We start from the raw sequence: 23,368 nt of genomic DNA on the forward strand, positions 1-23,368 counted from the left end.
CTCTTTTTCCCCACCTCACTCTTTGGATCTTGCTCAACTGATAGTTCTACAATATCTATGTCTGTTTCTTTTAATTTTTTACATATTTTCCCCAAATGTCTCTTTTTATTGTATTTATAATATGTCATTCAATAATCTATTTTATCATGTCCTACTTTTCCACATGTAGAACATGTTGTTTTAGCACAATTACTAAGTAAATTATAATTTTTTTCACATAAAAACATGTTTTAGACTGACCCAAATATTTCACCATATCTCTCACCTTTGACATTTATAACACTTGGTGAATGCACAATGCTTTCATTTTCAATTTTCAAAACAACATTGCAATCCCATGCCCCAGTCCATAAAACTCTGTTATGATACACTTTTGACATGTCCAACACATTCTTACATAACTTTAATAAATGTCCTTTTAAAGTCTCTTTATCTACATCAGTTCAGAATTGTATGTTAATATTTTTCTTTGTCTGTTTATGAAAAGCTTTAAATATGTATAGATTCCATGGAATACAGGTTTTCCTTTTTTTTCATATTCCTCCAAAAACATTTTCATTACCTGACCAGTCTCAAAAATAATATCACAAAATGTCTCTCTACTTCTATGTATAAAAGCTGTTACCTCACTTGCTTTCACTCCCAATGGAGTAATTACTTCATTCCATACCTTACACGTGTCCAAGACAGAATCTTCCTTCTTTTCAATTTGTACTGTAAATGATTTCTTTTTCTTTACACTTGTAACTCTGTCTTCTTTCTTTTTTTTTTTTGGACCCAACCCTGACCATCTCTGCATGCGATCATCCTTTCACCACTACTTCTTTTTGTTGACACCCTTCATTTTGAATTTTGTCCAATAACTCACCCCATGATATATCTTTACACTTTCTGGGTCACTCAGTTCAACCAACACCATGAGTAATTCATCCCACAACCCTCCTGACTGGAGGGTTATAACAACACATTCTTCTGTTGAACCCTCTTCATTGCAGAGGTTTTGCTGAACAAGATCTTCCAAATCGCATAAAGGCATGGCCGCCTTTCTTTGAACCTCTGTCTCTTGCCCTTGAAAAGGCTTGATTGCCTTTTCCTTTTCAGTGACACCACCATCTTGCTTTATACAAAGCTCACTGTCCTTGCATACTTCCACCACACAGACCTCTTTGTTTGGTTCAACAACTGCATTGTTGATGCTGCAATCACTGTCAATGGATAAGATTGTTTCACTGTTGTTTCCCTTCTTCTCTGAGCTGCCTTCTCACCCAGAACAGAAGCAGGAAGTATGACTATGCAAGTTGTCCCTGTATGTACGGAGTAGAGATCATCGTACAGAGTAGAGGAATCTACCTGATTTTCTGGCCAATTTTTTTTATAGTAATAAAAATACCACCTTGGGTTTTCCTACTAGTCTAGTGGGACTAACCTGTTCTTCAAAAGTTGAATTGCAATAAAAAAATAAAAATATCTGATAGTTCCAAGATTACTGTACCACTTTATGACACACTAATCCAACCAGTAATTGAATACAGTGCTGTATTACATAACCTTTGCACAAACCATCCAAAGCAGCTTGAAAAAGTACAATGATTTCGTATTTAAAAAAAGGGTTTGAAAACCTAAACTATTCAGAATAGATTACAAAATTGTATTTATATTTTGTTTCCTACAGATTAATTACAGCAATGACTGATCAAATTATTTTTTAAAGTCTAAAGGGATACAGGATAGTAGGCAGAGAAACGACTGCATTTGCCAAGCATGTCTATGCATGATAATTCTTGTTGTGATATTTATTCAAAATTACTAAACATCTACTAGTTTTTGTGTTTGGTTAGGGACCCATAGATTATCAATATGTGCATTTACAGATGCGTGACGTGTCACACATAGGGTAGAGCACAATGATCTGTGTATTTTTCAAGACAGATTTGGAGGCATTTCTCTAACACTTTTGTCTTTGTGTATTGCCAGTGTATACTGTAAGATATTTTAAAATACTTCACCCTATGTATGATTAAAATATACCCTGTAAAGGAAATACTTGGTTAAGTATTGTTTATCTTATAAAAGGAAAATGTATATGTGTAATTAGTGTTAGTGGTAGCCACTTTTTGAGGCTTCGTTCTTACTGGCAAATATTTTTTATACTTTTGCTACCATGCACATTTGTTTTAGTTTTGTGAATACTGTTTACTGTGGATTTCCTTGGACTTTCCATTTAAATACTCAGAAACCATATGTCTATCAGTTTTCTCATGATGTTTGACTTTAACAATGCTGCATTAAAGTCATTTTGTACAAGGCAGAGATGGATGTGTTACATGCTAGAACACATTTATCTCATTATTTAAATGCCCATCCAGGAAGAAAAAGTATATATACATATATATATATATATATATATATATATATATATATATATATGGGATCTGTACAGATGGATGCTCGACTGCATCTTTCACCGAATCCCAATTTGGTGAGCATACTTGCGCGAAAGTGCTGTTCACCGAAGCAGCACTTTTGTGTTAGTACGGTCATACTATGGTGCGGTAAGGGAAAATTCCCTTTTCCCCACTGTAGTGTGACCTCGGAGTAAGAATATTAAAGTGGGGGGTGTGGGGGGCACAGCCCCCCACATCAGATGGTGCAGGGGGGGCTTTCCCCCCTACATTCAAGTAGATTTTGTGTTTTTTTAACATACTTTAATGAAACTGCTTTTTCGATGAAAGCGCTTTTGTTAAAGTGTGTTCAGTGGTAATGGATTCGGGCTTTTGATCTTTTGATAAAAAGTCCTAGAGCCATATATATATATATATATATATATATATATATATATATATATATATATATATATATATATATATGTCTGTTAGAACGTCGAAAGCATGGTTCATCGAACTGCACTTTGACGAACACACTTTAGCGAATGTGCATAACATTGAATATGCACTTTCGCTAAAGGAGACTGAAAAAAGGAGAAAACATGTTGTTTGCATGTTTTGTTAGTTGTACATCAACATATACTGTTGATGTACAGCTAGCAGACCTCTTGTGGAGATCGTGGTACAATGGGGATGAGGGAATATTCCTTTTTCCCCATTGTAGTGCGATCTCGGAGTTAGAATATTAAATTAGGGAGTGTGTGGGGGTGCAGGGGGGCTTGCCCCTCTGCAAAATACTGTTTACAGGTTGTTAGTCTGTTTTTTGCCGGTTACAAAAACCAGCTTTTGCGAAAGTACACATTCAATATTGTGCACTTTTGCTTTTATGGGCTTCGATGTTGTTAGATCAATGTTGTGTGCTTTCAGTCTAACAACACAGACCTATATATATATATATATATATATATATATATATATAAAATATATAAAATATATATATTTATTTATATACACATATACATATAGGTTCATAGGTAGGTACTAGGCTATTGGCACTAGGGCCTATATAAGCCTAGCCAAAAAGGTACCCTGGCTTTCGCCACCCAAGAAAATTATTTCAGTTATTATATTCCAACCAAACACTCATATATTTGTAACTTTAAGTAAAACTAGATAAATTATATTTCCCAAAATAGAGGCAGAAAGCATGACTCAATAAATCATATCATATGTTTATTTCAAAGTAACACAAACATGCCAGCAACAGAAATAAACTTCAGCAAATTTTAAAAAGATAATGGAATTCAGTTCAGTCTAGTCTTTTATAGCCACTAGCTGGCAACACACTATTTTGTCTCTCTCTCTTAACCTTAAGACAGTCAAATTGGAAACATTACTTTTGCTGTGGTTCTCTCTTTCTTCATGGCAAACCAGGAGGTTTAGATGTTCGGGTTTCTTAGATTCTTAGTCCTGACATACTACACAGGTTAAACAAGGAGCCAGTCCTGACGTAATACACCTTTCACACCTCCTTCCAGTTGCAGTTCTCCTAGGTGAAGCGGTATCACCTCTATGGTTTCATTCACTCTTTCACTTCTGGTGGAATTCTAACGTTTTCAGGTCACCAGTTTTTGCCAACTTCTTTTTCTAGTATGCTTCACGTTGATTCCACTGTAAAGCAGTAACCAACCACCATTATTCCTGCACTGTGGGTTTTTATGCAGGCTCACATGTAGGTTTTAGTATCTCCATTAAGTCTATCAACCCTTTCCTTATCTGTAGGCATACATAATCATTAGAGTACCACATAGTGATTGTTCAGTTCAGTGTCACTCTGACACAGTGTGTGTGTTTCTCTTTGTAAGTGATGCTGTTCTTTGTGTGTAAATTTTTAGTCTTTCAAATACGATAACATGCTATACCTGTCATCCCACATTTTGCATATAATAAATCAGAGATTTATTTTATATCTTATATATGCATCTTCCTTTATAGATTTCGTGGTGCACATTATTTCAAAAGGTGACTGGTGTTATGTGTGCTCACTGTTCATATGTTTCAGGAATTTGATCTGTGTTGTGGTACATTATACTTTGTTACATGTAAATGAATATGCCCAGTTGTCAATGTATTTGCATATATGTGTATGCTATTGCTTTTTTTAAGGATATTCTGTTTTTCTGCAAAGGTATTTTAGATATGCATTTGATAGCATGTTTAAAAATGACATAAGCAAGCAATAATGCCTGACAGGGTGTGTGTTAATGTGTAATTGGGTGTTATGAGGCTGACACCACAGGTGCAGGAAGGTGCTGGAAGGGTACAGCACAATGACAATGGAGGGCATTATTGCAGTCAGAGAATGGGCTGTCTATAAAACTGTTGTGTTTTACTTGCTTATTTATTTTAAGTACTATATTATATTTTATATATCTTTAATGTTAAATAGTTCCTCTGCCTAATGTTTCAAACTTCCTGTAGTATATGTTAATGGTGTTGGAGGAAGCATTTTACATCAAACCATCTATAAAAAAATAATATAGTGCTTAAAAAAATAATTAGCAAGTAAAACACAACAATTTTATATACAGCCCATTCTCTCACACAAACAGCCTCTTCTGCTTTCACACACACACACATACACACACATGCACACGCATACACAGTCTCCTCTGTTTTCATGCACACATTCATTCAAACAAGGTCGCTCTCACCCTCTTTCTCAATCTCTCACAGAGACTCCACTGCTTTCATACACGCATTCATTTGCACAAGATCACTCTCACTCTTCTGTCTGTCACACACACACAGGGTCCTCTGCTTTCATACATAGACTCACTCACACAGGATCACTCTCACTCTCTGACACACACGGCCTCCTCTACTTTCAGACATGCATTCAGTTACACAAGATCACTCTCAGTTTCTGTCTCACTCTCTCGATCTCTCACACACATACACACACACACACACACACAGTGTCTCTCTCTCTCTGTCATTTTTTTTTATGCTCACTAAACAGCTAGACCACTGCCTAGCGAGCATAAGTTAATGACAGTCGCTTGATATGCTGCCGTGAAGTGGCGGACTTGTTTGTCAGCGGGCATTACTTGTACATTAATACCCTGCTGGAGAATGTTCATTCTCCAATCAGGGTGTTGATGCACAGTTTGCCCATTCTCTAATGTTATTTGTTTTATTATATTTAAGTGTATCACTCATAGACATATATGACATCAGATAAGAGATTACAATGCTACAATATTACAATGACAAATGCATCAACGGCATTATATGAATTAACAATATGAAATGTGATGAACATCTTACTAACAATCTGTACTCGATATATATATATTTTTTGCTGATTTTGTAATTTGGGGTTATTCACTGATGCTAGTTTGTGGCTAAATGTTTTTCATGTGGGGTGTTAATATATGCATTGTGCCATTTAGTCAGACATTCCTTTTTCTGCTGCATATTTTTGGCTTTCTTAAAGTTTTACAGTTCTCAGTAGTAACTGGTGATTCAGATCAAGTATTTGTGTACAGCTAAAATCTTGACATATTACATATTACACGTGGAACCGCTTTTGTTGTAGAAATTGCTAGAATTATGAACATGCATAACATATGTGTAACAATAGCATGTATAGTTATGGCATTTATTTTGGTAGATATATTACTTGAGATTAGTTTTTATGTTAATGTATTATGGATATATGCATTTAAATTTTATTACTGCATCACATTCTTGGGGCTGTACATGGCCTGGTTTATGGACAGCATACCTATTTTTGTATACTATAGTGCAATATCCATGCAGACTTTTCATGACTGTCATTCATTTTCAGACTAGTCATGACATGTGGATATTAGCCTTCATAGCCTTTTCGCACCTTTTGGTGCAATACTTTTGTGTCTCAAAAATTTTGGACATTCATTTTGCATTTCTGTTATCAATTCTGAACTATGTGCATTTAAGTAAGTCACCTGGTTTCACTGATGTTCACCAGACTTGACATCAGCTTCTCTGCACTTTGTCAAGATCTAACTGGCGGAGGTTCCATCTGCTCAAGGTCATGACCTAGATGCTGAACTGCTCTGTTGCTGTTTTCTATAGTTAAATCACTGCTGGCACACGTTCTAATTGTACATCAGCAGTAATGCCTTTTGGTTGGCACATTTCAGTTTTTTTCACATCTGTGCAAGTGTGAAGTTGGTATATATGAGTTCTGGGGGTGTGGAGGTGTGTACACAACTTGGAAGGTACAGGAGGGCAAGAAAGACCTTCCCTGGAGAAATGCTGACTTCACTAAGGTTTTGTTGATATAAGCTCATGATAAATTGCACTTGTTGATTCATGTCCTTAGCTAGTTGAAATTTTTGGATTCCTAGGTGAAACTATGACTACTTTGTGGACTATGTGACTTAATACATATTAGTTATGTTATGGCACTTCTGAATACTTTTTCTTTTATGCCCATGTGGCATAGTCTTTGCACATTATAACTTTATAAGTTTTATATTATGTAAAATAACGGAAACACTTTATAACCTTGAATTACTGAAATGTCGAATTTCAGTATCTCGAGACTATAAAGCCGAATGTTAAAAATAGCGAAGGGTCATAATCGCGAACTCGAATATATGTCGAAATTGCGGTTATGACCTTACGCTGCGTAATGTCCAAGATTGTGTTTTGATTGTGCGCGGTGCCATGTGTGGATGTAGGTGTTATGTCAGGTAAGTGTTTTCTAAGGGTTTTGAGTGGAAATTAGAGTGTGTGTGAGTGTGCTGATGTGTTTGATGTGTGTGTGAGGGGTCGGAGAATGTGCGTGTGTGAGTTGGCTTTTGTTTTGTGTTTGTGCGATCTCGGAGTTAGTATATATAAGTAGGGGGGTGTGCGGGGCGCAGCCCCCCACATGGGGGGTGCAGGGGGGCTTGCCCCCTGCTTATGTTTGTATGAGTTGTGTATGTGTGTAGTTTTGTTTGTTTATGTTGTGATGTGGTTGTTGTGGTGTATGTGTGGTATAGTGTGTGCAGTTTTTTCGATGTTGTGAATTTCACGTTTTTTTTTTGTGTCAGTGTTTTGTGGATTCGGTTTTATAGTCTCGAGATACTGAAATTCGATATTTCAGTATTTTGAGGTTATAAAGTGAATCCAAAATAACATATATCTGTAATTAGTGTCATGATCTGTTGATGTACATTTACATGTGGCATTTCGTGTTACCGTGGTCCAGGCAAAGAGTTATGGAATGATATGTCTGATGTATGCAGTTGTTGACATAACCTGAAATAACTACTATCTCATCCATATTTTAGGTGGCATCAGAATTTTGGGAAGGGTAACTATAATACTTGCATTGCAGATAGCTGTCCCTCGGAGCATTTGTTCACCGTTTTCCCTTTTGCATACCCCAGTGGGGACTTGCTGTGACTGTGGTGTTTATAAATGCTGTAGTATATTTGATGGGGAGGGTTACACATTACTGCAGCCCTATGATAGTTGTAACCATGTCATTACTCTTTGTATGAAGTGACAGCAAGCTCTTTCTTATTTCATCTGGTCACTGTGGGATTACATTCTTGTGCCTTGTTTGTCCCATGCATGTTTTTTCCCCTTGGGAATGCTCATCATTACTGAGAGTACTTGTTTATTGCAATACAATGCTGGCTATATTGACAGATATACTTTCTTACAGGTTAATTTATGGTTATAATCATCATATTGGCATATGTCTACCTAACGATGTTGTAGAATTGTATAATTATGGGAGCTCTGTCACTGTATAGTTTTGGTGAATTGTTTTACACTGTGAACTACACAAGCCATTTGCCATTATCTGCATAAAGTGCTCCATGCAACTCATTTCCCATGTTAGGCCTCCGCACCACTGATATAGTGTCTTGCAATATGGTCCAGGATGTATTACCTGTTAGGCAGGGCCTACAGACTTCTGTCACACCCATTTCTTTACCTATGAAAATGTAACAATAACCTCAGACAGTTCTGGATATGTCAACATTTGCTTAAGGAAAGGCAAACTTAGAATTAGATATAATAAGGGTGATGTTGACAGTTGTGGTTGGCAGACTGCTCATCCAAACTATGCTCCATGATGTACGGTACATGGCTGTCATTAACAGCTGCTGCTGTAACCAAAAAATAAAAGTCCAACATGAAAAATCTAAATCAAGAACATCCACGAACAATTAAAAAAATATCTGTCAACACTTTGTGCAACATGTTTCTTATGTAACTGCAAATGGTGTGAAATATGTTTATCACTGTAATAATAAATAAAGGAGCCAGAGTTCTGAGTTATCTTCTAAATAATTAATAGATTATGTTACTAAAACAGTCTGCCCTTCTGTATAGGGAAAGACTTATAATTTTATTTAACGGATATGGCCTAGTATATTAATCTATTTCTTAGACAAAGTCACTATCTCTCTTTTTTTGCTAAAAACATTTGTCTGCAAGAGATTGTAAGATATGTATATCATAGACTTGTCCCTTCATGTACATCATGAGAATCATAGTTACACAAAAAACTATGATCAAATCCTGACCCACCAAAAGTCAAGACCTGGTTTTAACTTGGCTCCTGCAGGAGGGCACATTCTTCACTCTTGCACTCCATCTCAGAAATGGATTTTAGCATGTGTCTAGATGGGAAGCAAATTCTCCACTCTTATTCCTGACTTTCACTTACTCAAGATTTGATCAAAAGTTTTTGTTGAGCTGTGATTAACTAAATTTCAACTTAATGAAGTTACATTTTTGTCTATCTATATCTATACATATCTATCTATATATACACTGTACCTATAATATATATAATATATACATATTGTGTGTATATATATATATATATATATATATATATATATATATATATATATATATATATATATATATAGTGAAAAATTGGCAACACTTGTTCAAGTGTATAACTAAAAATTATTGCAGGGAAATAAAGCAGTTCTACTACAAATTGTGAGAGGTAAAACTTTTTGAAAGTTACTGATTTGTGACAGACTATATGAGAAAATACATTATTTCACAGTACAAAAGCAAAATGAACAAATTTGTTTTACTAACTCGATCATCTCTAGATATGTAACTTTACTGGCAAAGTGCCAACACTACACACACACACACACACACACACACACACACACACACACACACACACACACACACACACACACACACACACACACACACACAGTCTTTTCCAAGATCTAGTTAAGTAACAGTTGTCTCTTCTGGTAGCAATATGAACAGGTAACACTTCTTCATAATGATTTACTCTTGCTTTTTTGTAGCAGTATGAACAAACAACAGTTCACAGTAACAAAAACAACTTGCACTCTTTCTGTATTTTCTTCTGCTATTTTGGGGTCAGCAGCTGAACACATCTCCTTTCAGGTTTTGCTCAAGTGAGCAACAACAGTCTAACAAATGAGCAAGATTTCAGTCAATTTCCATTGCATTTCTCTCAGTGTGAAAGGTATAAAAATAAAGTGATGGAGACAAGCAGGTTTTTTATACGATCCTCTTGTTAACAAATACAAAGTTGTGGACAAAATGGCAGTTCTTAGATAAAATCTTCAGTGTAACAGTGGTGTATGATATCAGGTCTAGTTTAATATCTGGGTGACAATGAACACGCCAAGGGTATAGTGTCACTTGTTAGGTGGTCATCAATTAAAAGATTGCAACAAAGTCTTTTACCTGAGGTTCTGGAAGATGATAATAGTAAACAAGATAAATGAACAAAAATTATCTTGCCCCTCTGTTTCAGACACAGTTAGAAGCATTTTGCCAAAGGAGGGTCCTGCACAGACAAACAATCCAGGTAAGATAGTTTGGAGCCAACAACTCAAATCAATAAAATTAAACCTCTTCCTTTTCCTCAGCACTCCTGGAAAAATATGGTTCCCAGTCCTCTAATTCTCTTGAGGTACACCTCTCCCAACAGCAGTGTACCCTTCTCTCCCTTAAAGTTCTTAAGAATCTGCCAAAGTACACTCAGTGAGTCTCTCAGACTCTGTAACTTCTGCCCTATCGTTTTTGACCACAGTTATATAGGGATCTACTGTCTCTTCTCCATAAATGTAATCCCATGCATAACAAGTGTGGGCTTAAAAGGCCAGGTAACTATCATACTCTGAAAAAGTCCTAACATAAGCTGGATAAAAAAAAAAAATCTTCAAATATTCAGGATTGTATTCGCCTGAGTACTACACCCTCCTATAGGTATCTGCCAGGTGCTTCCCAGTAGCACCATCACATTATGTTAGAAGTATAAATATATATTTGGGTCTTCAACATCCTGTCAGAACAACAGAATACTGACACACAGGAGATCAACACCATTTGGTCGATGCAGACAGATGGTTGTCAGGATTGCATGAAGGACAGTCCCTGAATAGGGGAATATTTACTTTTTCTGGGAACTGTGCAAAATCCGAGTTAGTATATATAATTAGCAGGGAGTGTGATGGGGTGCAGGGGTGCTTGTCCCCTGCAAAAACAATTGCCGTTAGATTTTTGGATTTGCTCCACTCTGTGGTAATTCCTGGACCACGTGCAGAATGTGTTGATATTTGTCCATCTCACATTTGATCCCCTGAATATCAAATGTTCACGACCTATCTATCTATCCATCTATATGCATGTAAGCAATAGTGCCTAACAGGGTGGGTGTTAATGTGTAATTAATGCCCGCCCACAATTTTACAGAGAGCTTTCATAGAGGCATTCACTCACCCAAGACTGCTCTCTCTCAATCTCTCAATTATTCAGTCGCCTCTGCTTTCATACATGCATTCAGTCACACATGAAGACAGAAACGTAAACACACAAATACACATTTTTTCTGTTTATTTTTTTTGCACTCACTAAACAGCAAAAGTGCTGGTTAGCGAGCATAAAATAATGGCAGCCGTTAGTTTTCTTTTTAACTGAGCTCCACGTGGCAGACTCGTTTGTCAGCGGACATTACTTGTACATTAATACCTTGCTGGAGAATGTTCATTTTCCAGTCAGGGTACTGATGTACACTTTCCCATTCTATAAGTCTATATAAGAAATAAGCGCAACTTCCAAATGTTGTCTTTTATTTTGTTGACGCACTTTGGTAGACAAAACAGATGATCGACAGGTGTGCGAAATCTACAATCTGCTGGGCTGGGGAAATTGCCAATTCCCCAGGGATTGTGCAGTCTTGGAGTTAGTATACATAATTATCATGGGGTGAGTAGGTGCAGGTGGTCAAGCCCCCCTGCTGCAAAAAAAATTGGTCCCAATTTTTCATGCTCTGAGGTTATGCTCAGAGCATATGCACTTATCTGTTGACACTGCATAGGTTAAATTTTTGTGGGTTATATTGATACTTACATTTATATTATATATATATATATATATATATATATATATATATATATATATATATATATATATATATATATATATATACAGATCTCTCTCTCTCTCTATATATATATATATATATATATATATATATATATATATATATATATATATATATATATATATATATATATATATATATATATATATATATACACATATATATGTATATATATATATATATATATATATAAAGAAATAAAAAACCTTGGAAGTCGACAGTCCAAAGTGAACAACAAAACCAGTTATATCCAAGGAAACGCCAGGATCCACATGTAATTCAATTCTCTTTATTTCAGCAAAAAACAAGCAGTGGGTTGAGCGCTTTCATCTAACTAAAAAGATTTCATCAGAACGTAACAAATATAGTGACACTCCCTTATATATTCAAAAAGCCCGCCTTTCCCATTAATCACTAATTGATCAATTGGGTAAAATCAAATATTTTAAAAATACAAAGAATAAAAGATATTCTACCATTTTTTTAAAAATATTTCAAAGATGTAGTACGTTTGTATCTTTTATTCTTTGTATTTTTAAAATATTTGATTTTACCCAATTGATCAATTAGTAATTACGTTCTGATGAAATCTTTTTATTTAGATGAAAGCGCTCAACCCACTGCTTGTTTTTTGCTCAAATAAAGAGAATTGAATTACGTGTGGATCCTGGCGTTTCCTTGGAGATATATATATATATATATATATATATATATATATATATATATATATATATATATACACAGTGGATATAAAAAGTTTACACACCCCTGTTAAAATGCCATGTTTTTGTGATATAAAAAAATGAGGCCAAGATAAATCATTTCAAAACTTTTCCCACCTTTAATGTGACCTATAACCTGCACAATTCAATTGAAAAACAAACAAATCTATTAGGGGAAAAAATATAAAAAATGTACAATAAGCTGGTTGCAGAAGTGTGCACACCCTTAAACTGATACTTTACTGAAGGACCTTTTGACTTAAACTCCTACCCAAGAAGACTGAATGCTGTAATTATCAGCATGGCACATCTTGACTTGATAATATTTGTCCACTCTTTCTTGCAAAAGTGCTCAAAATCTTTCAAATTGTGAGGGCATCTCTTGTGCACAGCCCTCTTTAGGTCAGCCCCACAGATTTTCTATTGTATTTAGGTCTGGGCTCTGGCTGGACCATTCCAAAACTTTAACTTTCTTCTGGTGAAGCCATTCTTTTGTTGATTTGGATGTATGCTTGGGGTCATTGTCGTGTTGAGAGGAGAAATTCCTTTTCATCTTCAGCTTTCTAGCAGATACCTGAAGGTTTCGGACCAAAAGTGACTGGTATTTGGGAACTGTTCATAATTCCCTCTGCCATGACTAAAGCCCCAGTTCCAGCTGAAGAAAAGCAACCCCAAAGCATGATACTGCCACCTCCATGCTTCATTGGGGGAATAGTGTTCTTTTGGTGATGCAAAGTGTTGTTTTGGTACCAAACGTACCTTTTGAAATTGTGGCCAGAAAATTCATCCTTGGTCTCAGCAGACCATAACACATTTTCCTACATGCTTTTGGGAGACTCGATGTATTGTTTTGCAAATTTTAGTCAGGCCTTTATGTTTTCCTCTGTAAGAAAAGGCTTCCATCTTGCAACCCTACCCCATAGCCCAGACATATGGAGAATACGGGAGATTGTTGTCACATGTAGTACACACCCAGTACTTGCCAGAAATTTCTACAGCTCCTTCAGTGTTGCTGTAGGTCTCTTGGCAGCTTTCCTGACCAGTTTTCTTCTTGTCTTTTCATCAATTTTGGAGGGATGTCCAGTTCTTTGCGATGTCACTGTTGTTCCATATTTTCTCCACTTTTTGATGACTGTCTTCACTGTGTTCTGTGGTATATCCAATGCTGTGGAAATTTTTTTGTGCCCTTCTCCTGACTGATACCTTTCAACAATAAGATCCCTTTGATGCTTTGTAAGCTCTCTGCGAACCATGACTTTTGCTGTAGCAGGCAACTGAGTAAATGTCAGGAAAATCCTACTAGGACAGTTGAACTTTATTTGTGGTTTATCAGTCTCTCTTTATTTGATGGCAGGTGTGTACCCAAGAAGAATGGATGCTGTATTTAAGTCAAAAGGTGCTTCAACAAAGTATTAGTTTAAGGGTATGCACACTTAAGCAACCAGCTTATTGTACATTTATTATTTTTTATATTTTTTTCCAAACAGATTTGTTTTTTTAATTGAATTGTACAGGTTATAGGTCACATTAAAAGGTGGGAAAAGTTTTGAAATGATTTATTGTGATCTTATTTTTATATCACAAAAAACTGGCATTTTAAAAGGAGTGTGTAAACTTTTTATATCCACTGTATGTATATACACACATATATATATATATATATATATATATATATATATATATATATATATATGCACACACACATAAATATGCATAAGATTCTACTAAAAATTATTGCAACTTCCAAAGCTCAACATCACCAATGTTGAAATCAAATCTCTGAATAAAAGAACATCGATACACCTTTGCAATGCTCCAGTGAATAAGCCTGAAGCATGCAGCTTTTAAAATGTTTCTTGCAGGAAGGCAAAACCCCCTGCACCCCCTCTATGGGGGGGGGGGGGGTGCTGTTCCTGTACACCTGCTACTAATTATATATACTAACTGTGAGATCACACATTCCACAGGGGAAAGCTCATATTCTCCAGTTCCAGGTACTGTTCAATCTCGCACAACTATCGACCATCTTTTTTGTCAAAAAAAAGTGTGTTAACAAAACTGAGGGTGACATTAATAACTTTTATAAATACACGTATTTATACAGGGAGAGAAGTACAAATAATGAAAGAGATAGTAACTAGAAAAGGTTCCCTTCTAGGTTTAGAGGACATGCATGCTTGGTTAGGCACATACAAGCTGGTCCCCATGGCAACTGTCTGACATGATATCTGAAGTTGAAAGATTTTCTCATGTTAGTTCCTGTGTGAAACCATTTCTTAAGTGTAGTACTATGTTATGTGTTGCCGTTCTTTGTATAGTGACAGATGAGTCTCATTTCTCACTGAAAGCAGAAAGTCTTGACGTATTAAGCTTCTAAGAAGCTTTAATTGAGAAAAATCTAAAAAATTTTAGCTGTGCTGCCAAGAAGAAAACAAAGTTCTAATAGAAAACCCATGTTCAAATGAAAATATAGCAGAAAACACATTTTGACAATGTTTGATTGAAATATATACATATAACACAGGTAAACTTAATTTAAAATGGATGAATCCGCAGTCTTAAGCCTACCAAATCAGATTTCATGGCAATCTAGCAGAAAAATGGTGGGCTTGGATCCAGTGGTTTGAATCACTGAGTATTGCATCTGGACTAAATCAGAAAGCAACAGAGGTATAATTTGTGACTTTTCTGCGTGTAGCATGGGGTGAAACTATTAATAATTATAATATTTTTCAGTTGCCTCAGGAGGGAACTTATTAATGAGCACAAATTATTAACTGAGCAAAACAGTATAAAGATTTTTCACAGTAATTTATGAAATCATTGAGAAATACATCCTGCCTACTTCAGGCATAGTACAGTAACACAAACCACATAAAGTAGCAATATCTGTAGCCTTGCTAATGTTACATATGTCAAAGTCAGAAATTAATCTGTATGAATATATATTTACACAAAAGATCATTCCAAAAAGGGAGCTGGTTTTGTTCTTGTTATGATTAAAATGCTTTTCACTCGGCTATATTCCATATGTAGCCTACTGCCGATCCAGACCTGGAACAGCCATCAGTACATCAGCAAACAAGAAGCAACTACACACTGAATGTAAATACCAACCACCGAAGTTTTCATTAGCTTTACTTCCTCATGCAGTAAACATTAAATCTGTATCATGAAAACTGCTCAGGTGAAAGCATACAACAGGGTGACTAACATTACACAGACAGGCAGATGCTAACATACACACACACACACACACACACACACACACACACACACACACACACACACACACACACAAAAAAAAAAAAAAAAAATGAATCCAGATTACAGAATCCAGACACTAGGTTTCTGCAGTTTATAATGTTGTCCAATTGAATTGATCCAAAAAGAAACTCAAGTAACGGTCTTGAATGGATCCTAGATAAACCCTGTAACAATTTTCCTCAGAGAAGCATACTTTCCAATGGCCTTAGTGACCACATTTCCTACCATATCTAAAATCATCAGTAGCATGAACTGGAACAAGCTACCTATAGATAAATCCACCCAGAAACTTTCTTGTATTAACTATCTCTTCCTCAGTCTGACTCATCCCATTCTTGATGTCTTAGAACTTTTTAATGACACTACCTCACTACTCTTAAACAATACAACCTCCAAATGAATAATCAGAACTAAAGCCTCTTCAGTCCTCTGGAAGATAAATCTATTCATAACATGTAACCTTGTGAAATTTAAGGTGTTCAAGGTATCAACGGTGGCTCACATTCACATATTCTGTACAAAAAACTTAGAAACAATTTCAGAATCAAGTCAGAGATGGCAATTAACCACTCTTGCTTTATTCTACATCATAAAAACAAGGGCAATCCTGCCGATTTTTGGAAAAGTATTGGGAAAAAACTCCAATACTAACCACTACACCTTCTCTGCGACCAATACACAGCAACCACATTTACTCAACACTCGCAGTCAGTTATTGAAACCTCTCCAAAGTGTCTTCATCCAGTACGATTCGTCCACCTAGTTACATTGGCAGTACATATTACCAATTTTATTTCGTCCCATAATAATCAAAACTCCTGTAGTGGGACATGACTTACCCTCCGTGGAGCACTGAACACCTGTATTTTTCAAAAAGAATTGTTTGCAGTGTAGTCTATTCTCTGACCATAATAATTAACCATATTCCAAAAATAATCCCACATTTTAAGGGTGGTGACATGGTGCCAAAAGAGTGACACAATAGAAAACTACAGACCAGTTTCCATCCTCTGTCCCAGTCCAAAATTCTCAAAAAAAATCATATATTGTCAACATGCAGTATGCTTAAAATCAAATAACATTATCACTATTACGCAGCACATCTTTAAATCTGGACACGGAACTTAAACAGCCATTGTCAAAATGATAAATCATATTGCCACTCACAGTGGTAGAGACCTGGCTATTGCAGGCTTATTCCTTGTTTTTTCCAAAGCCTTTGAACCAGTCCATCATAAAACACTTATACAAAAATTCAAAACAATAGGCTGCATCCTGACGATGCTAAACTGGTTCATATCATACTTGGAAGTTAGAACGTAGACAGTGCTTTGGGCTGTTAACTGATTTAACTGCAACAATGTAGTACTGCAAGGCCCCATCCTGAACCTACTTCTTTTTACTATCTTTACAAATGTCATGCAACAAGACACAGACATCACATTAAACTGCTACAATACACTGCCAACTCCACTGCCATTTTATTGTTGGTTAATATAGCGTCAGTAAGAGCACATCTCTCTGGGTACTACTTCCTTTTTGGAATCCCATGTTGTTGGCAGATTAGAATGCTATACTTACAAAACGTAATCAGTAACCTGATTATATGGTGCTTTCTGTAGCACTTTCCCTTGCTGAGGTAAGACAGCAATTGATCTATATTTTATATCTATAGTTTGCTACATTTGGAGTGATTAAAATGACTATTATTTTCTACTCTGTAAGGAAGGATTGCTGAGTGATAGGGACAATAAAAAAGATGTTGTATCTGTGAAATAATTAAATCCCCCCAATGGATTAATGAACCATGGTTAGAGACAATCAGTTTCAGATGATCCAGAGTTAGGGAGTGATTTAATCAGCTTTCTTATTTCTTAAAGGGAAATCTTTTTGTAGTGTAATGGAGGAAGACAGATCTCTAAGGGAGAAGGAAATTATTGCATGATGTGTGTTAAAATTCAGTCCAGTTAAGAGTCCAAGGCATTGAGGAGAGACAGTAGCACATTAAACTAGAAATTGCAGATGTGATATTGTACAGGAGGAGAACTCCTTTTCTTCTGTAGCCACCTGTAAGGCTTGAACATATCTGATTTAACACGGGGATTGTAGGTGGCACACACTTTCCTCAAATACAGGCATTAAATGTTATGTGTCAGCAGTTCGAGGACCTCTAACATTTTGTGATAGGTGGGGATATGCCTTCTCCATAGTGGAATCTCCAGTGACCACGTCAGTACATACCCAAGTTCAATGAGCTGATGTACTGCTGTGTAGACAAACCAAATCTGCATCCCTCCTCCTGAATCAAAAACGTTACTGTTGAAGCTGTTTTTCCAGCACCCTGGCATAAGCCTTCCTAAGAAGGCTATAGAGCATGATCCCTATATATAGCTTGTATATACCTTTCCGAACACTTTGCTTTTAAGAAAGGAGACCACTGACTCAGTTTGTTAATCCAGAGGTATAGTCCTAGACTTTCTTGCACCAGTGAAAAGCAGTGCTAACCATGTTATCCCAATAATGTATGACCCCATCAGTATTTCTACCTCAGTGTCTGCACTTCTTGTGGCCTTGCCACAGAAGAATATTTTAATTGCTATAGTGGTCTGACCTTCTGAAATGAATGAATTTTCACTATCAACATCTGGTACTGCTTTCTCAGGGTAAGGTTTCAACACACTGGATCCAGGAGTTCCTCAAGGTGTACTTTCCACCTCTCAGCAGTTCCCCAATTGAGATGAGTGTTTTTCCACACTGGCAGAGAATGGCCTGTGCAATACCTTACCTCCTGTAGTTAGGCAGATGTCCTGTGCAATCTCTTACCTGTCCTTCTGAGTTACCACTGAGGTACACTGAGCCACTTTGAGGTTATGTGTATGTCATTTGTCATGGCCTCTCAAAACTTCTTATACACCTGGGCTACTGCTTACACACACACACACACACACACACACACACACACACACACACACACACACACAAAATACACACACAAAATACACACATACATACACATACACACTACACACACACACACACACACACACACTACACCATACACACTACACGCATACACACACACACACTACACCATACACACTACACACATACACACACACACACACACACACTACAAACTACACACACACACACACACACACACACACACACACACACATACATACACATACACACACACACACACACACACACACACACACACACACACACACACACACACACACACACACACACACACACACACACACACACACACACACACACACTACACCATACACACTACACACATACACACACACACACACATACACACAAACACTGGGATAACTCTTACCAGCTCTTTTGAAAAAGAGGGTCGATATTTTCTTCTCTATGTACACACCAGCTCACAACATTTAATGACTGAATAGATCAGTGCATGCAGATGAGGTTTGTACAGGGAACCATGTGATGCAAAGCACTAGGTCATGATAACTATCTCAGCTGCTCAAATTAATCAGGTAAAACACACAATTGCATGCAATAATTTAGAAAAGCATAAGCTAATGATACTGGTGTGATTGTACTGAATGCAGTAGATTTTCTGTTGCCAGATATTTTGATTGCTTCTGGCCATGTTAAATATTTTACTCAGTATTATAGCCGCTGAAAATAAACACATGCATCATGCATTTGCTAACAAAGCTAATTTCATAGCAGAAGCCAGACTAATGGCCGAATTAACAGAATGCCGAATTACACATTCCCGAGATGGGTTTGCCGAACTTACACATTGCCGATCGGTTAAACTGCCAAATAAAACAATGCAAAAGCACACTGCAGTAGGGAAAGTGAATTTACGTGTTTCCCCACTGTAGTGCGGTCTCTAAGTTGGTATATTTAAGTGGGGGGTGTGGGGGGGCACAGCCCCCCACATGGGGACTGCAGGGGGGAACCCCCCCCCCTGCAAAAATATTTTTTATGGTGTGTACTTGTGTGTTTAAGCTTACCTTAAGTTTCCGGTGCTTTGCTTGTGAAGTCCACCATGATTAACATTGTATGAGGTACGCTATGGGATACGTTCAGGTAGAGTTCATGTTTTATTAGGCATAGTGTTATTTGGCAGTTTAACCGATCGGCAATGTGTAAGTTCGGCAAACTTGTCTTGGGAATGTGTAATTCGGCATTCTGTTAATTGGGCCATTAGATAGGAACCCATATAAATATATATATATATATATATATATATATATATATATATATATATATATATATATTCATATACACACACCCAAATGCATATACATGTAGTCCAACATAAAGCACAATGTGTAACGTACTGCGAAAAACTAAATTAATTTGTGCATTGCCTGTCCCTTTCCCTTATCCCATTCACTGTATACATTCAAACACAACTCCCTGATTATTTACTATTATCTTCAAAACTTCTTCCACTAAGCCCTAGCAATTTTTCTACATTGGCTTCATACATTCTTATACTTGCTATATATTTATATACCATGATAACCTTCCCCAGTTATGAATGGGAATTACTTGAGAGGACAGATTACAGTAGTTCCTTAGCATATTATGTTATAAAGAACTTCTATCAAGATGTTTAAGGAAGAGATGTAAGGCAGCTTTGGAAACAAGCCAGCCGTTTAGCTAGTAGCTAAATGGCTGTACTCTTAGGAGTACAGACATCAGGTTTTAATAATTATCTCATTCCTCTTGTGGGTCACACTCTGCTTTTTTGCTTTAATGACTTGTTTGGTAAACACTACTGGCTGGCCATGAAACACTGCTGCTCATGCAGTAGTAAATTGAACCAAGTTTAAAAATCAAATAAAACAGTGCGGGTTAATAAACAGTCACATAGGCCGTGCTGTTTCTAAATGCTGTGCTGAGTGTATTAATTATTGGTTGTTAGCTGCCGGCACCGCATATAAGATGTGAAATTACCAGTAATCCTCTCTCTCAAATATAAAATGAAAGTGAAGAAGAAATGTATAAATTCACTGGAATCCCACATTGTCTACTTGCAGCATTCCCCTACCAAAATACCCTGAAAAGCAAAGGGGCCGTGTGTTCTTACTAACCCATGTCTCTTACTAGCATGAATGAGCATTGTAGCATGTTGTTGTAGTTGTTTGTCTTTCGGCTTTTCCCGGTAAGGGGTCGCCACAGCGGAACTCCGGTCCGCTAATGATTGGCAGTAGATTTTACAAAACGCCGAGGTGCCAGCTCGATGCCCAACCTTCAACGAAGGCATGCCCATTTATGCACGGATGTCTTTCGAATGCTACCCAACTGCGGAGAAGACATGCAGACTCCACACAGAAGGCACTCCCAAGCCCAGTCGAGAATCGAATGGGAGAACCTCTTGCTGTGAGGTAACAATGCTACCGCCGTACCACCGCAGCATCACAATAAAAGCCGCAATTGACTGAACTGCTTTTTTGTAAGATATACCTTACTGTACACCAAGATGCAAAGAGAAACTGAATTGCATTACAAATGCCAATAGATCTCATACTTCCTTTCCTAGAAACAACAGATCAGTACATTCTCAGGGGATAGGCAGAAAGCTTGCACTGTGCAAATCTATGTAACGTATTGCTGCTCTCCAAATACACTCAGCTGAATCCACTATTTCAGAGTACGGGAAAAATGCAGCACATTTACGAGTGGCAAAGGAATTATATGTGTGTGTGTCTGTGTGTATAAACATATAGATCAGCTGAGCCTGCTGCAGATGTCATTATGCTCCTGGGGATCTTGTGAGGCAAAAGCCCAAATGGCAAAAACATTACAGTCCCTTAGCTGGAGTGATATCTGCATTGCGCATACTGCCAAGTGTCTTATTACATTTATAAGATAAGCATCTGCTTTTTTTTTTTTTTTTTTGTAGTTTATGTATGATAATTATATGTTCTGCAGAGTATTTAATGTAAGATAGTTCCACTACCTATTTTAACTATCTGATTGTGGTGTGAAAGTGTATGGTGTTTTGGTGTGAACTTTTTAGGTTAACCATTTTTGAAACCCTTCAATTAAAGTATTTTATCAGAGCCATAACTTGAATTAGAGCAAAGGGGGTGGTTGCTCTGGGCCCAAGCTGTTAGGGGTAAAAGTGTAGTACTGGCAGCTGCCAATGGGATACAAGTGTAGTACTGGCAGTTGCCGATGGGGTACAAGTGTAGTATTGGCAGCTGCTGATGGGGTACAAGTGTAGTACTGGCAGCTGCCAATGGGGTACAAGTGTAGTACTGGCAGCTGCTGATGGGGTGCAAGTGTAGTACTGGCAGCTGCCAATGGGGTGCAAATGTAGTACTGGCAGCTTCCGATGGGGTGCAAGTGTAGGACTGGCAGCTGCTGATGGGGTGCAAGTGTAATACTGGCAGCTGCCAATGACATGCAAGTGTAGTAATAGCAGCTGCAAATAGGGTACAAGTGTAGTACTGGCAGCTGCCAATGGGGTGCAAGTGTAGTACTGGCAGCTGCCAATGGGGTGCAAGTGTAGTACTGGCAGCTGCCAATGGCATACACTTGTACTACTGGCAGCTGCCGATGGGGTACAAGTGTAGTATTGGCAGCTGCCGATGGGGTGCAAGTGTAGTACTGGCAGCATCTGATGGGGTGCAAGTGTAGTACTGGCAGCTGCCAATGAGGTGCAAGTGTAGTAATGGCAGCTTCTAATGAGGTGCAAGTGTAGTACTGGCAGCTGCAAATAGGGTACAAGTGTAGTACTAGCAGCTGCTGATGGGGTACATGTGTAGTACTGGCAGCTGCCGATGGGGTGCAAGTGTAGTACTGGCAGCTTCCAATGGGGTGCAAGTGTAGTACTGGCAGCTGCCGATGGGATACAAGTGTGGTACTGGCAGCTGCCGATGGTGTACAAGTGTAGTACTGGCAGTTGCCGATGGGGTACAAGTGTAATACTGTAAAAACGAGACAAAAACAGGGGTCCAGTAGCCGCAAAACCAGCACTCAAGTTAAAGAAATCTAGAAACAGTGATGTAGGACCCCCCCCCCCCCCGATACCATCTGTAATTTGTTTCTAGAGTTCTTTAACTTAAGTGCTGGTTTTGTGGCTACAGGACCCCTGTTTTTGTCTCATTTTTTTCAGTGTTTTTTCTCTTTTCGGTACAAGTGTAATACTGCCAGCTGCCAATGAGGTGCAAGTGTAGTAATGGCGGCTGCCGATGGGTTGCAAGTGTAGTACTGGCAGCTGCAGACAGGTTACAAGGGTAGTACTGGCAACTGCCAATGGGGTGCAAGCGTATTATTGGCAGTTGTCGATGGGGTGCAAGTGTATTATTGGCAGTTGTCGATGGGGTGCAAGTGTATTACTGGTAGCTGCTGATGGGGTGCAAGTGTAGTAATGGCAGCTGCCGATGAGGTGCAAGTGCAGTACTGGCAGCTGCCGATGAGGTGCAAGTATAGTACTGGCAGCTGCTGATGGGGTACAAGTGTAGTACTGGCAGCTGCCGATGAGGTGCAAGTGTAGTACTGGCAGCTGCTGATGGGGTACAAGTGTAGTACTG

Source organism: Protopterus annectens, chromosome 9.part0 (assembly GCF_019279795.1).
Source record: "Protopterus annectens isolate FY-2018-M chromosome 9.part0, PAN1.0, whole genome shotgun sequence".
Classification (NCBI taxonomy): Eukaryota; Metazoa; Chordata; order Ceratodontiformes; family Protopteridae; genus Protopterus; species Protopterus annectens.